The following is a 12,997-nucleotide window of genomic DNA, read 5'->3' on the forward strand; positions in this document are numbered from 1 at the left end:
ACATTTGATTATTTCATAGAGTGCAGTCTTCATTCCCTGCGGGAACGGTGTAGTGGAGCTCGGAACAACAAATTTGGTGAGACATCATATTATACCTACCTAGCCATGGGATCAGTAAGTACCATTCGTCTACATTCTGTTAATTCCATGGTTTCACGTTCAGGTTGAAGCAGATGAGCAGAATAAATTGAGAATTAGAAGCCTTCTGGAGAGTATAACTGCGTCAAGTAATATTTCTGTCCCCATAACCGGGGCGAGTATATCAACTTCGTTTTGTTCCTCGCTGTTATCATGTTCCATTGACAGTCCTGGGATTTCATCCAGGGTTTCATATGTACAATATCCCATTCACAGCCCTGAGAGTTCATCCATGGTCTCATATCTACAATATCCCTACAAATCTCCATACGATCAAATCAATATACCGCAAGATATTCTCCAATATTCTACGCCATCAGTGGAATTGGCTAGTGGATTGTATCCATACCTGCAAACGTTGCAATTGCCTTCTTCCTCCGGCCTTTTGATCAGAGGCCATGATCATGAGATGACAATAGTTCACCCAGGTTCCTCGACTTAGCAAATTAGCGACCCAGGTCTACTGCATTCCCCGCAAGCCAGTGGCTTCGATATCGCTTCGTCCGCGAGGAGCATGATGCTCAGCGCATTTGACAGGCAGAGACCACCAAGTAAAGTGCTAAACCCCTCCATGGTTTGTTAAAATTGTAATTTCAACGCAACTGTTCACCAAGCCAGAAACCGTTCACCGGAATTTTCTCGGAGCGATTTGCCGATGGCGGAATATTCTGGCAAGGAGCTCCGATAAAATATGGAGCTGACACGTGGTTCACCACTGACGTAACCCAACGTAAGAATCTCGGAAGCTAAAGCTCAGCAGAAAATGGGTTTCCTATATCTTTCTCCACTTTCGGATTTACTCCATTGCTCTCCACCGTTGATCCACCAAAGCTGCATACGAGGTGCATTAAAAGCATTGCGTGGTGTAAAAATATGTTTGACCGCCGTGAAAGTAATTATTTCATAGTTATTGTGATATGTGATAGGTTGGTGTAAGTTTAAATTTTAATGTTTTTTATATATCGGGGATATGGGCGCATATGCTCATTAAGTAAGTTTTGTATTGGGTATTGGTACTTGGTAATTTTTTTATTTTTTTGAGCTGACCATTTTTTGTAATGAAGTGAAGAACACAGGTGCGTGTGATTTTTTTAACATGAACGAGCCAAAAAAAAAATATATGCTCGTGGGTTGTAATGGTGGTGTTCGCCATTTTGTAAAACTGAGGAGTAGCGAAAAACCATGTGTGGTTTTGCACAGCAGTGCATAAAGAAAATGGTGGAGCGTATTTGTATGCATATGTAAATTTTATTACAGCAGTAAAGTTTTTTTTTTCACTGCAGTGAATGTAAAAGGGGATTTACAGCAGTAAACCCAGCTCAGTGAATTCTCAGGTGAAAACACAGTGAATTTTTTTTGTTGAATGTTTTTCTTGTGGTGAATCCCTCTCAGTAACAGAGGATGAATATGTATGAGGCAATATATTTTTGAATAGAAATGCTTTGTGTCAGTTTAATGGTGTCATCTGAGTCATTTTGTTTCTAAGAGGTTCTCTGTCAAAAGATCCTGGACAGAGTAAACAGAGCATTGGCTCTGTGGTAAACATATTTTGTTGGTTTTGGTATTTTTTCCCATCAAAAATACCCAACAGTGGTATCAGAGCAGGACCAGGCTCTTTAAAGAAGTTAAAGAAGCTGAAGGGAGAAGGTTGTTGCTGCAGCAAAACTTCTCAGGCAGACAGAAGACTCAGACATCAAAGGATTCAGGTATTTCAAAAGTTTTTTTTGTGTTGCTGAAGAAACAGTCAGTTGTTTTTAAACATACAGTCAAGGACTCAGAGGCATAGATCAGAATGCAAGGAATGGCAAGCACAAGCATGGGTATGTTTAACACCCAGCTCCCACAGTTTAATGGGAATAACTATGACTACTGGTCAATAACTATGAGAGCCCTGTTTGCCTCTCAAGATTTATGGGAAATAGTTGAAGATGGTTTTGAAGAACCAGCAGATGAAACTGAGTTTAATAGACTAACTCCAGCAGAGAGAGATCTGCTGAAGAGCAATAGGAAGAAAGATTCAAAAGCTTGTGTGTTGTTGTATCTAGCAGTAGACCAGAGTATGTTTCCAAGGTTAGCAGCAGCTAAGACAGCCAATGAAGCATGGCAAACCCTCAAGACAGCCTATCAAGGCATGGAGAGAGTGAAGACAGCAAAACTACAATTGCTGAGGAAGGATTTTGAGAATCTGTGCATGAAGGAGTCGGATAACATTGACTCATTCTTCACTCATGTGATTGGTGTAATCACACAAATGAGAACTCATGGAGAAACCATTGAAGATAGAAGGGTTGTGGAGAAAATATTGAGGGTCTTACCCTCAAGGTTTGATGCCATAGTCACCACCATTGAAGAGACAAAGGATCTCTCAAACTATTCAGTTGATGAGCTACATGCATCACTGATAACACATGAGCAGAGGTTGAGTAGGAATGAAAACTCATCTCTTGAGCAAGCCTTCAAGACCCAGATGTCCTTTGGAAGAGGAAGAGGTCAAGGCAGAGGAAACAAAAGAGGAAGAGGCAGAAGCCAGAACAGAGGTGGAAGGAACAGCCCAACAAATGCACAAGGAAGAGGCAGCAATCCAAATCAGAACCAAGGCCAAGGCAGCAGACAACAAAGAGAACAGTATCATGCTCAAGGACAAAGGTATGATAAATCTAATGTTCAATGCTATTATTGCAAAAAGTATGGACATTATGCAAGTGATTGTAGAAAGAAACAACATGATATGAACAGTAGACAAAATGCAAATGTTACAAGAGAAAACAGCAGTCAAAATAATGTGTTGTTAGCCTGTAACATGGCTGAAACAAACAGTGAGGACATTTGGTTTTTAGACTCAGGTTGCAGCAACCATATGACAGGAAACATAGCCTTCTTTTCTGCCCTAGATAAAAATGTGAAATCAGAAGTCACACTAGGAACTGATAGTAAAATCTCTGTTATGGGAAAAGGAGAGGTAAAAATATTTACAAAGCAAGGAGAAAAGAAAACCATAGCAGATGTATACTATGTCCCTGGAATGAGATGTAACCTCTTGAGTATTGGACAGCTTGTCCATAAGGGGTACAAAGTTTTCTTTAAAAATGATGTGTGCACCATCATGGATATAGCATCCAGCAAACGATGCATTGCTGAAGTAAAAATGACAAGGAACAGGATGTTCCCTCTCAGGATCAGGGCAGATTTGAAAAACAAAAATGAAATTGCAGCAGTTACCCAAGAGGCCTTCCAAAGCGTGCCAAAGGATGAAAATTGGTTGTGGCACTTGAGATTTGGACATCTCAACTTTGGAGGTCTTAATTTGTTGAGTAGGAAAGGAATGGTGAAAGGATTACCATTGATAGAGAAACCGGACAGCCTATGTGAAGGCTGCATATTGGGAAAACAACATAGAGAAAGCTTTCCATCAGGGAAAAGCATAAGGGAAAAAACACCCTTAGAGATTATCCACTCAGATTTGTGTGGACCAATGCAAGCTCCATCATTAGCAGGCAGCCAATATTTCCTAACATTCATTGATGACTGTACAAGAAAGACTTGGATATATTTCCTCAAGAACAAAAGTGAAGTCTTTGAGAAATTCCAAAATTTCAAAGCACTTGTGGAGAACCAAAGCGGGCTGCACATAAAAGTATTGAGAACTGATAGAGGAGGTGAGTATATCTCAAATGAATTCCTAAAGTTTTGTAGAGAAAATGGAATACATAAACAGTTCACAACTCGGTACACCCCACAACAAAATGGAGTTGCTGAAAGGAAGAACAGAACCATCATCGAGATGGCAAGGAGCATGTTGAAGGCAAAGCATTTGCCAAATGAGTATTGGGCTGAAGCTGTACATTGTGCAGTTTATATATTGAACAGGTGTCCTACAAAAGCAGTCTTGAACAAAGTGCCAGAAGAGGCATGGAGTGGGAGAAAGCAAGGAGTCACCCACATGAGAGTTTTTGGATGTGTGGCTTATGCACACATTCCAGATCAGCTAAGGAGGAAGTTGGACAGCAAAGGGGAGAAATGCATCTTCATTGGATACAGTGATGAATCCAAAGCCTACAGGTTGTATATCCCATCTACCAAGAAATTTTTTGTCAGCAGAGATGTTCAATTCATTGAAGAGGAAGCTTGGGATGGAAGCATAGAGAAAACAGTGAATGTCAAGAACTGTTTGTCTCATGATGAAGATGAAGAGGAGGTGGCTGAAATGCATCCCCAAACAGCAGAGCCAACACAAGGACAACAAGGAACACCATTGAGGATAAACGAGAGTGCTTCTCCAAGCACACCACAAGGAGGAAATTCAAGTGCATCTTCAAGCACTTGCACACCAAGTGAACGAGGTAAGAAGTTTAGAAATCTAAGTGACATTTATGATGAAGGAATGAATTCCTTGTTTGCCTTGTATTGCCAAGTTGATGATCCTATTCATTTCGAGGATGCAATCAAAGATAGGAAATGGATAGAAGCTATGGATGAGGAAATCAATGCCATAGAGAGAAACAAAACATGGCATTTGGTTGAATTACCAAAAGGCAAAGAAATCATTGGTGTGAAATGGGTCTACAAGACCAAGAGCAATGCTGAAGGCAAGATTGAAAGGCATAAAGCAAGGCTGGTTGTCAAAGGTTACAAGCAACAGTATGGGAGAGATTATGAGGAGACTTTCGCACCAGTTGCAAGAATGGAAACAGTGAGAGCAGTGCTGTCCATAGCAGAACAAAACAAATGGAAAGTCTACCAAATGGACGTGAAGTCAGCATTCCTAAATGGATTGTTAAAGGAAGAGGTTTATGTGGAGCAGCCTCTCGGATATGAGAAGAAAGGTGAAGAGCACAAAGTGTGCAGATTGAAGAAAGCTCTTTATGGGCTGAAGCAAGCGCCAAGAGCATGGTACAGCAGGATAGATTCATATCTATTGGAGAATGAATTTGAAAAATGTGAAGGAGAACCCACAGTCTACATCAAGGAAAAGGATGGTAAAATTTTAATTGTTGTCTTGTATGTAGATGATGTTATTTACACTGGAAATGATATTTATCTTATTGAGAATTTTAAATCAGTCATGAAGGATGAATTTGAAATGAAAGACATGGGTTTGTTGAGATACTTCTTAGGCATAGAAGTAGATCAAAATGAAAAAGGAATTTTTATATCTCAAGCAAGATATGTAAATCAAGTTTTGGGCAGATTTAACATGCAAGAATGCAAGGCAGCCATCACTCCCACAGTAATGGGATTAAAGCTCAGCAGAGAGGACAGCAGCAAGGATTTTGATCCTAGCTTGTATAAAAGCATTGTGGGCAGCCTTATGTACTTAACAGCAACTAGGCCTGATATTATGTATGTTGTTAGTTTGATTTCCAGGTTTATGGAGAGGCCAAAGGAGGTACATTGGCAGGCAACAAAGAGAATTTTGAGGTATGTCAAAGGCACTAAAATGTTTGGAATTTTATATCATGCCTCAGAACATTCAGATTTGGTTGGGTACACAGATAGCGATTGGGCTGGAAGTGTAGATGATCGGAAGAGCACTTCCGGTTATGTTTTTAATATGGGTTCAGGAGCCATCTCATGGGCTTCTAAGAAGTAGTCCATTGTAGCATTGTCTACAGCAGAGGCTGAATATGTGGCAGCTACAGCAGCAGCATGTCAAGCAGTGTGGATGAGAAGAATGTTGAGAACCTTAGGCCAAGAGCAGGCAAAAGCGACAGTGATCTTTTGTGACAATAGCTCAGCTATTGCATTGTCAAAGAATTCAATGTTTCATAAGAGAATGAAACACATTGATACAAGGTTTCACTACATCAGAGAATTGGTGAACAATGGAGAAATTGTCCTAGAACATTGCAGGACTCAAGAACAGGTAGCAGACATCTTGACAAAGCCATTGGATCAGAAAAGCTTTGAATTTTTGAGAAAGTGTCTGGGTATGACCGAATGCCCAGCTGTTGAAATTAAAGGGGAGTGTTAAAATTGTAATTTCAACGCAACTGTTCACCAAGCCAGAAACCGTTCACCGGAATTTTCTCGGAGCGATTTGCCGACGGCGGAATATTCTGGCAAGGAGCTCCGATAAAATATGGAGCTGACACGTGGTTCACCACTGACGTAACCCAACGTAAGAATCTCGGAAGCTAAAGCTCAGCAGAAAATGGGTTTCCGATATCTTTCTCCACCATCGGATTTACTCCATCGCTCTCCACCGTTGATCCACCAAAGCTGCATACGAGGTGCATTAAAAGCATTGCATGGTGTAAAAATATGTTTGACCGCCGTGAAAGTAATTATTTCATAGTTATTGTGATATGTGATAGGTTGGTGTAAGTTTAAATTTTAATGTTTTTTTATATATCGGGGGTATGGGCGCATATGCTCATTAAGTAAGTTTTGTATGGGGTATTGGTACTTGGTAATTTTTTTATTTTTTTGAGTTGACCATTTTTGTAATGAAGTGAAGAACACAGGTGCGTGTGATTTTTTTAAGATGAACGAGCCAAAAAAAAATATATGCTCGTGGGTTGTAATGGTGGTGTTCGCCATTTTGTAAAACTGAGGAGTAGCGAAAAACCATGTGTGGTTTTGCACAGCAGTGCATAAAGAAAATGGTGGAGCGTATTTGTATGCATATGTAAATTTTATTACAGCAGTAAAGTTTTTTTTTTTCACTGCAGTGAATGTAAAAGGGGATTTATAGCAGTAAACCCAGCTCAGTGAATTCTCAGGTGAAAACACAGTAAATTTTTTTTGTTGAATGTTTTTCTTGTGGTGAATCCCTCTCAGTAACAGAGGATGAATATGTATGAGGCAATATATTTTTGAATAGAAATGCTTTGTGTAAATTTAATGGTGTCATCTGAGTCATTTTGTTTCTAAGAGGTTCTCTGTCAAAAGATCCTAGACAGAGTAAATAGAGCATTGGCTCTGTGGTAAACATATTTTGTTGGTTTTGGTATTTTTTCCCATCAAAAATACCCAACATGGTTGAGGGTCAGTACATGTTGAAGAGAAGCCCAGCAATGTTGAGTAATATCCATGCAGAAAGAGCGGGATCACAAACCTCCATCTGTGGGAGCTACAGGCCACCAGCGGCAACGATTTCAAGTGCAGTACAGTTTCATAATATGATTGTTGAGCGTAGGAGGAGGGAGAAATTGAAGGAGAGCTTCGAGGCATTGCGTTCATTCATTCCTTCAGCCCCAAAGGTACGTTCCAAGAAAATACAGTTATTGTTGTAATGCAATGAAATTTTATGAACATCCATTGACTTGGGGATTTAATCTCTATAGCTGTAAATAAAAATATATACAATAGCCATCAGTTCTCTTAAATTTTAGTTAGACTTAGGTCCAAAAAATGAGTTGTTGTCGTTGATATATTTGCAGAAAGACAAGGCTTCCTTGTTGTTCTATGCGAGGGAGTATTTAACGAGTCTTAGGTCTCGTGCGGAAGAACTTGGAGAGAGGAACAAGCAGTTGGAATCAGAATTGAAGAAGCTCCTACCGCCTCAATCTCAAGAGGTTGCGGGCACCAGCGCAGTTACCATGCAACAGCAGGGCTCCACAAGTACTGAGGTCATCAGCGACAATGTGGTGAGAGTTGAAGTATCAAAGATAGGAGGCAGTGCTACTACTTGTCATGAAATGGAAATAGTGGTGTTGGTGGAGAGGCCTACAAATACCATTAATTTGACGATTGCACTGCTGAAGCGTCTAAGAGAAATGGGAATCCCTCTTATTTCTACTGCCACCTCCACAGCAGTACATCATCCATCGCTCCCGCAATTTCGGATGAGTGGAACCATCAGATTGCAAGATGAAGTAAGTAGAAGAGAAATACATTCTATTTCTGGACATTGCCATCGTCTTTCTATTTGTATGATCAATATTTGTGATTTGATTGGAAATTTGTAGGAGGTGGAGTGGCTCAAGGAAGGCTTGAGGCGCGCGGTGACTGAAGGTAGTGGGCTTCCGCCGACGTCGTTATCGTAAGATGGGTGCGGTCATGGTTGGAATTCCGAAGGTAGCGAGCTTCCGGCGCCGCCGTTATCGTAAGATGATGGGTGCGATCATGGTTGGAATTCCGAAACCAAACAATTCTTCCTCAAATTTTCTGGGGTTGGATCATTTTATTACTGGTTTTGACAAGAAGTTCATGTAAATTTCAATGGTTTTGGTAATATTTTTACTAATTTTAAAATACCTAAATTTTTCTGAATCCTTGCTAATAATTTATTTTCGCCAGGTTACAATTTTGTCCACAGAAATTTTTAGCCATAGTATAATAAGGTCACAATTTGGTTTAGAAAATAATAGAAATTTCAGTGAAATTTGAAAAATTAGCAATTTTTTTTTAAAGAAGTCTAAATTAAGAAATCCAAATTATAGTCATCAAACTTCAAAATTTTAAATCCTCCAAAATTTTTAATAATATTAAATTCTTTTTCACTCTTTAAATTAACTATCACAAAAAATTTGTAACCTAGATACACAACGTACTTCCCTTTTTTCTGTTGAAATGATAATTTCCACTGCAGCAAAAATTAAACAGCGACAACAAATTTTTTTTTTCTTGCAATGCGATCTTATCGCAGATCGCAAATCGCGCTCTTCCCTCCGCCGCTGCGATATCGCGATGCGATCGCTATCACAAATCGCGTATCGCTCCCATATGTTAAACCCTCTGCCCTATGTTCTTATGCCGATTGCGATTCCGCGATGCGATTTGACCGCCATCGCAGATCGCACCATTTGTCAAATAAATCTCAGCCGTCCGTTTCTTTAATCCAACGGCTTGTGTTTAAAGTTGCCCGATTTTTTGGACGCGCGAAGAAGCAGGTTGCGATTCAACTACCTGCGCAATGAATTCTCAGCTACCGCAATTAAAGAGCAGCATGGCTAAGGACGAGTAGGACAGCCTCGAGCAGTTCGCAGCATGGGACTCCATCTTGTTCAGATTGAATCAGATGACCGGAAATCAAAATTGTAAATGTTGTTGGTAGATGTAGATAAAAACTTTTAATTTTATTTTTGTTTATTCATGGAGTTGTATTTTTTTTGTTTTTACCGCACAAGTAAAACAGCGTGTTATGTTTTTTTTAGTTAGTCATCCATTGTAAGAAAAGAGTAGTATGCAGCAACGCATATAAAAAAAAAACACCACAGTGTAAATGTAATTGTAATTGTCTGTAAGTAATGCACAACAGTGCAGAGAAGGTTTTGTTTTGAAATGCACAGCAGTGTTGGTTTTATTTTCTGAAGAGACAAAGTAAAGTTAAAAACTGTATCTGAAATAGTTATGTTAGTAAATCCCTCTGTGAAAGAGGAAGAATATTTTTTTTGAAACAACATTTTGTTTTATTAATGAATACAATCTCTTTTGGTGTGTGAAAAAAAACTCTGTCCTCTGCAATTAAATTTTAATTGTTTCGTTGTGTTAAAGATCGTGTGTTTGGAACAGAGCGTCGTTCTCTGTTCTGTGATTTTGTTTTTGGAATTTTAGCAGAAAAATTCCCAACAACGGGTATCAGAGCTTGTCCAGGCTCTTTGAAGACGTCAAAGAAGCTGAAGGAAGGATTTCTTGCTGGAGAAGCTCAACAAATTGAAGACTTAGTCAAGAAAGGATCCAGGTATTTCTCAAAGATTTTTTTTGCGTTGCTGCTAAAAAAACAGTGAGTTATTTTAAATACACATTCAGGTAATTGAAGCATAGTTTAGAGTGCAAAAATGGCTAGCACCAGTACGAGCACTAGCATGGCTATTTTTAATACTCAGTGCCCACAATTTAATGGGAAAAACTATGACTATTGGGCAATAACCATGAGAGTACTGTTTGCCTCACAAGACTTATGGGAAATAGTTGAAAATGGTTTTAAAGAACCAGCAGATGAAAATGAGTTTAATAATCTAACTCAAGCAGAGAAAGATTTGTTGAAGAGCTACAAGAAGAAGGATTCAAAAGCCCTCATATTTTTGTATCAAGCAGTGCATGAGAGCGTGTTTCCAAGGATAGCAGCAGCCAAGACATCCAAAGAAGCATGGCAAACTCTCAAGACAGCCTATCATGGCATGGAGAAAGTGAAGACAGCAAAAATACAGTTGCTGAGGAGAGATTTTGAGAATCTGTGCATGAAGAGGTCAGACAATATTGACTCATTATTCACACATATAATTGGTCTAGTCACACAGATAAGGACTCATAGAGAAGTTCTTGAAGAAAGGAGGATTGTGGAGAAAATATTGAGGGTCCTACCCTCAAAGTTCGATGTGATTGTCACCACCATAGAAGAGACAAAGGGTCTCAAATTTTTCAGTTGATGAACTTCATGCATCACTGATAGCACATGAGCAGAGGTTGAGTAGAAATGAAAACTCATCTCTAGAGAAAGCCTTCAAGACCTAGATGTCTTTTGGAAGAGGAAGAGGTCAAGGTAGAGGAAACAAGAGAGGAAGAGGCAGAAGCCAAAACAAAAGTGGAAGAAACAGTCCAGAAAATGCTCAAGGAAGATGTAACAATCTAAATCAGAACTAAGGCCAAGGTAGCAGCCAACAAAGTGGACAACATCATGCTCAAGGACAAAGGTATGAAAAATCCAATGTCCAATGTTATTATTGTAAAAGATATGGGCACTATGCCAGTGAATGTAAGAAGAAACGACATGATATGAAAAATAGATCTAGTGCAAATATCACTAGAGGAAATATCAACCAAGATAATGTGTTGTTAGCTTGTAATATGGCTGAAACAAACAGTGAAGACATATGGTTTTTAGACTCCGGTTGCAGCAACTATATGATAGGAAACATAGCTTTGTTTTCTGCTTTAGATCAAAGTGTGAAGTCACAAGTCACACTTGGGACTGATAGCAAAATTTCTGTTATGGGAAAAGGATAAGTAAAAATATTTACAAAGAAAGGTGAAAAGAAAACCATAGTAGATGTCTATTATGTTCCTGGAATGAAGTGTAACCTCTTAAGTATTGGACAACTTGTTCAAAAGGGTTACAATGTTTTCTTTGAGAACAATGTATGCACCATCATGGATATAGCACCCAGAAAACAATGTATTGTTGAAGTGAAGATGACGAGGAACAAGATGTTACCTCTCAGAATAAGGGCAGATTTGAAAAACAAAGAAGTAATTGCAGCAGTTACCCAAGAGGCTTTCCAAAGCGTACCAAAGGATGAAAATTGGTTGTGGCACTTGAGATTTGGACATCTCAACTTTGGAGGTCTTAGCTTGCTGAGTAGAAAAGGAATGGTAAGAAGATTACCGTTAATAGAGAAACCGGACAGCCTTTGTGAAGGTGGTATATTGGGAAAACAACATAGAGAAAGTTTTCCATCAGGGAAAAGCATAAAGGCAAAGGCACCCTTAGAAATTGTCCACTCAGATTTATGTGGACCAATGCAAGCTCCATCGCTTGCAGGCAGCCAATATTTTCTAACATTCATTGATGATTTTACTAGAAAAACTTGGGTTTATTTCCTGAAGAATAAAGGTGAAGTGTTTGAAAAATTTCGAAATTTCAAAGCACTTGTAGAAAACCAAAGTGGGCTGCATATCAAAGTTTTAAGAACTGATAGAGGAGGTGAGTATATCTTCAAGGAATTCCTATGGTTTTGTAGAGAAAATGGAATCCATAAGCAATTTACAGCCAGGTACACCCCGCAACAAAATGGTGTTATTGAAAGGAAGAATAGGACCATCATGGATATGGCAAGGAGTATGCTAAAGGCAAAGCATTTGCCAAATGATTATTGGGCTGAAGCTGTACACTGTGCAGTATATACTTTGAATAGATGCCCAACAAAAGCAGTCATGAACTGAGTGCTGGAAGAAGCATGGAGTGGGAGAAAGCAAGGAGTCACCCACATGAAAGTTTTTGGGTGTGTGGCTTATGCACACATTCCAGATCAGCTAAGGAGGAGTTGGATAGCAAAGGGGAGAAATGCATTTTCTTTGGATACAGTGAGGAATCCAAAGCTTACAGGTTGTATATCCCATCTACCAAGAAGTTTTTTGTGAGCAGAGATGTTCAATTCATTGAGGAGGAAGCTTACGATGGAAGCATAGAGAAAACAGTGAATGTTAAAAAATGTTTGTCTCATGATGAAGATGATGAAGAGTTGGCTGAAACACATCCCCAAACAGCAGCGCCAACACAAGGACAGCAAGAGACACCCTTGAAGAGAAATGAAAGTGCTTCTCCAAGCATACCACAAGGAGGAACTTCAAGTGCATCTTCAAGCACTTGTACACCAAATGAAAGAGGTAAGAAGTTCAGAAATTAAAGTGATATTTATGATGAAGGAATGAATTCCTTGTTTGCTTTGTATTGTCATGTTGATGATGTTATTTTTACAGGTAATGTTGACTACCTCATTGAAAATTTCAAAACAGTCATGAAAGAAGAATTTGAGATGACTGACATGGGTTTACTGAAATACTTCTTAAGAATAGAAGTAAATCAAAATGAAAATGGAATTTTTATTTCGCAGGAAAAATATGTAAATGAAGTGTTGGGCAAATTTAACATGCGGGACAGCAAGGCAGCAATCACTCCCACAGTAATGGGACTAAAACTTAGCAAAGAGGACAGCAGCAAGGATTTTGATCCTAGCGTGTACAAGAGCATAGTTGGCAGCCTTATGTATTTAACTGCAACTAGGCCGGATATAATGTTCACTGTTAGTTTAATTTCCAGATTCATGGGGAGGACAAAAGAAGCACATTGGCAAGCAGCAAAAAGAATTCTGAGGTATGTCAAAGGTACAAAGAGATTTGGCATTTTGTATACCTTTTCATAAATTCAGATTTAGTTGGCTACACCGATAGCGATTGGGTTGGAGGTGTAGATGAT

At 39.2% G+C, this 12,997-nt stretch overlaps 1 pseudogene across 1 annotated transcript in view; it reads left to right on the plus strand.

The window, feature by feature from the left end:
- LOC149185712 (uncharacterized) overlaps positions 1–8,156 on the plus strand; it is a 63,705-nt pseudogene extending 55,549 nt beyond the window's left edge. Inside the window, exons 4-8 of the transcript XR_016256069.1 lie at positions 20–76; positions 164–709; positions 7,116–7,340; positions 7,521–7,955; positions 8,049–8,156. The product of XR_016256069.1 is annotated as an uncharacterized LOC149185712 (transcript). The remainder of the gene's footprint in view (positions 1–19; positions 77–163; positions 710–7,115; positions 7,341–7,520; positions 7,956–8,048) is intronic.
- Positions 8,157–12,997: the final 4,841 nt, after the last annotated feature.

Source organism: Pinus tabuliformis, chromosome 3_1 (assembly GCF_031772625.1).
Source record: "Pinus tabuliformis cultivar Carrire ecotype Pingquan chromosome 3_1, CPIR1, whole genome shotgun sequence".
In the NCBI taxonomy this organism is placed as follows: Eukaryota; Viridiplantae; Streptophyta; class Pinopsida; order Pinales; family Pinaceae; genus Pinus; species Pinus tabuliformis.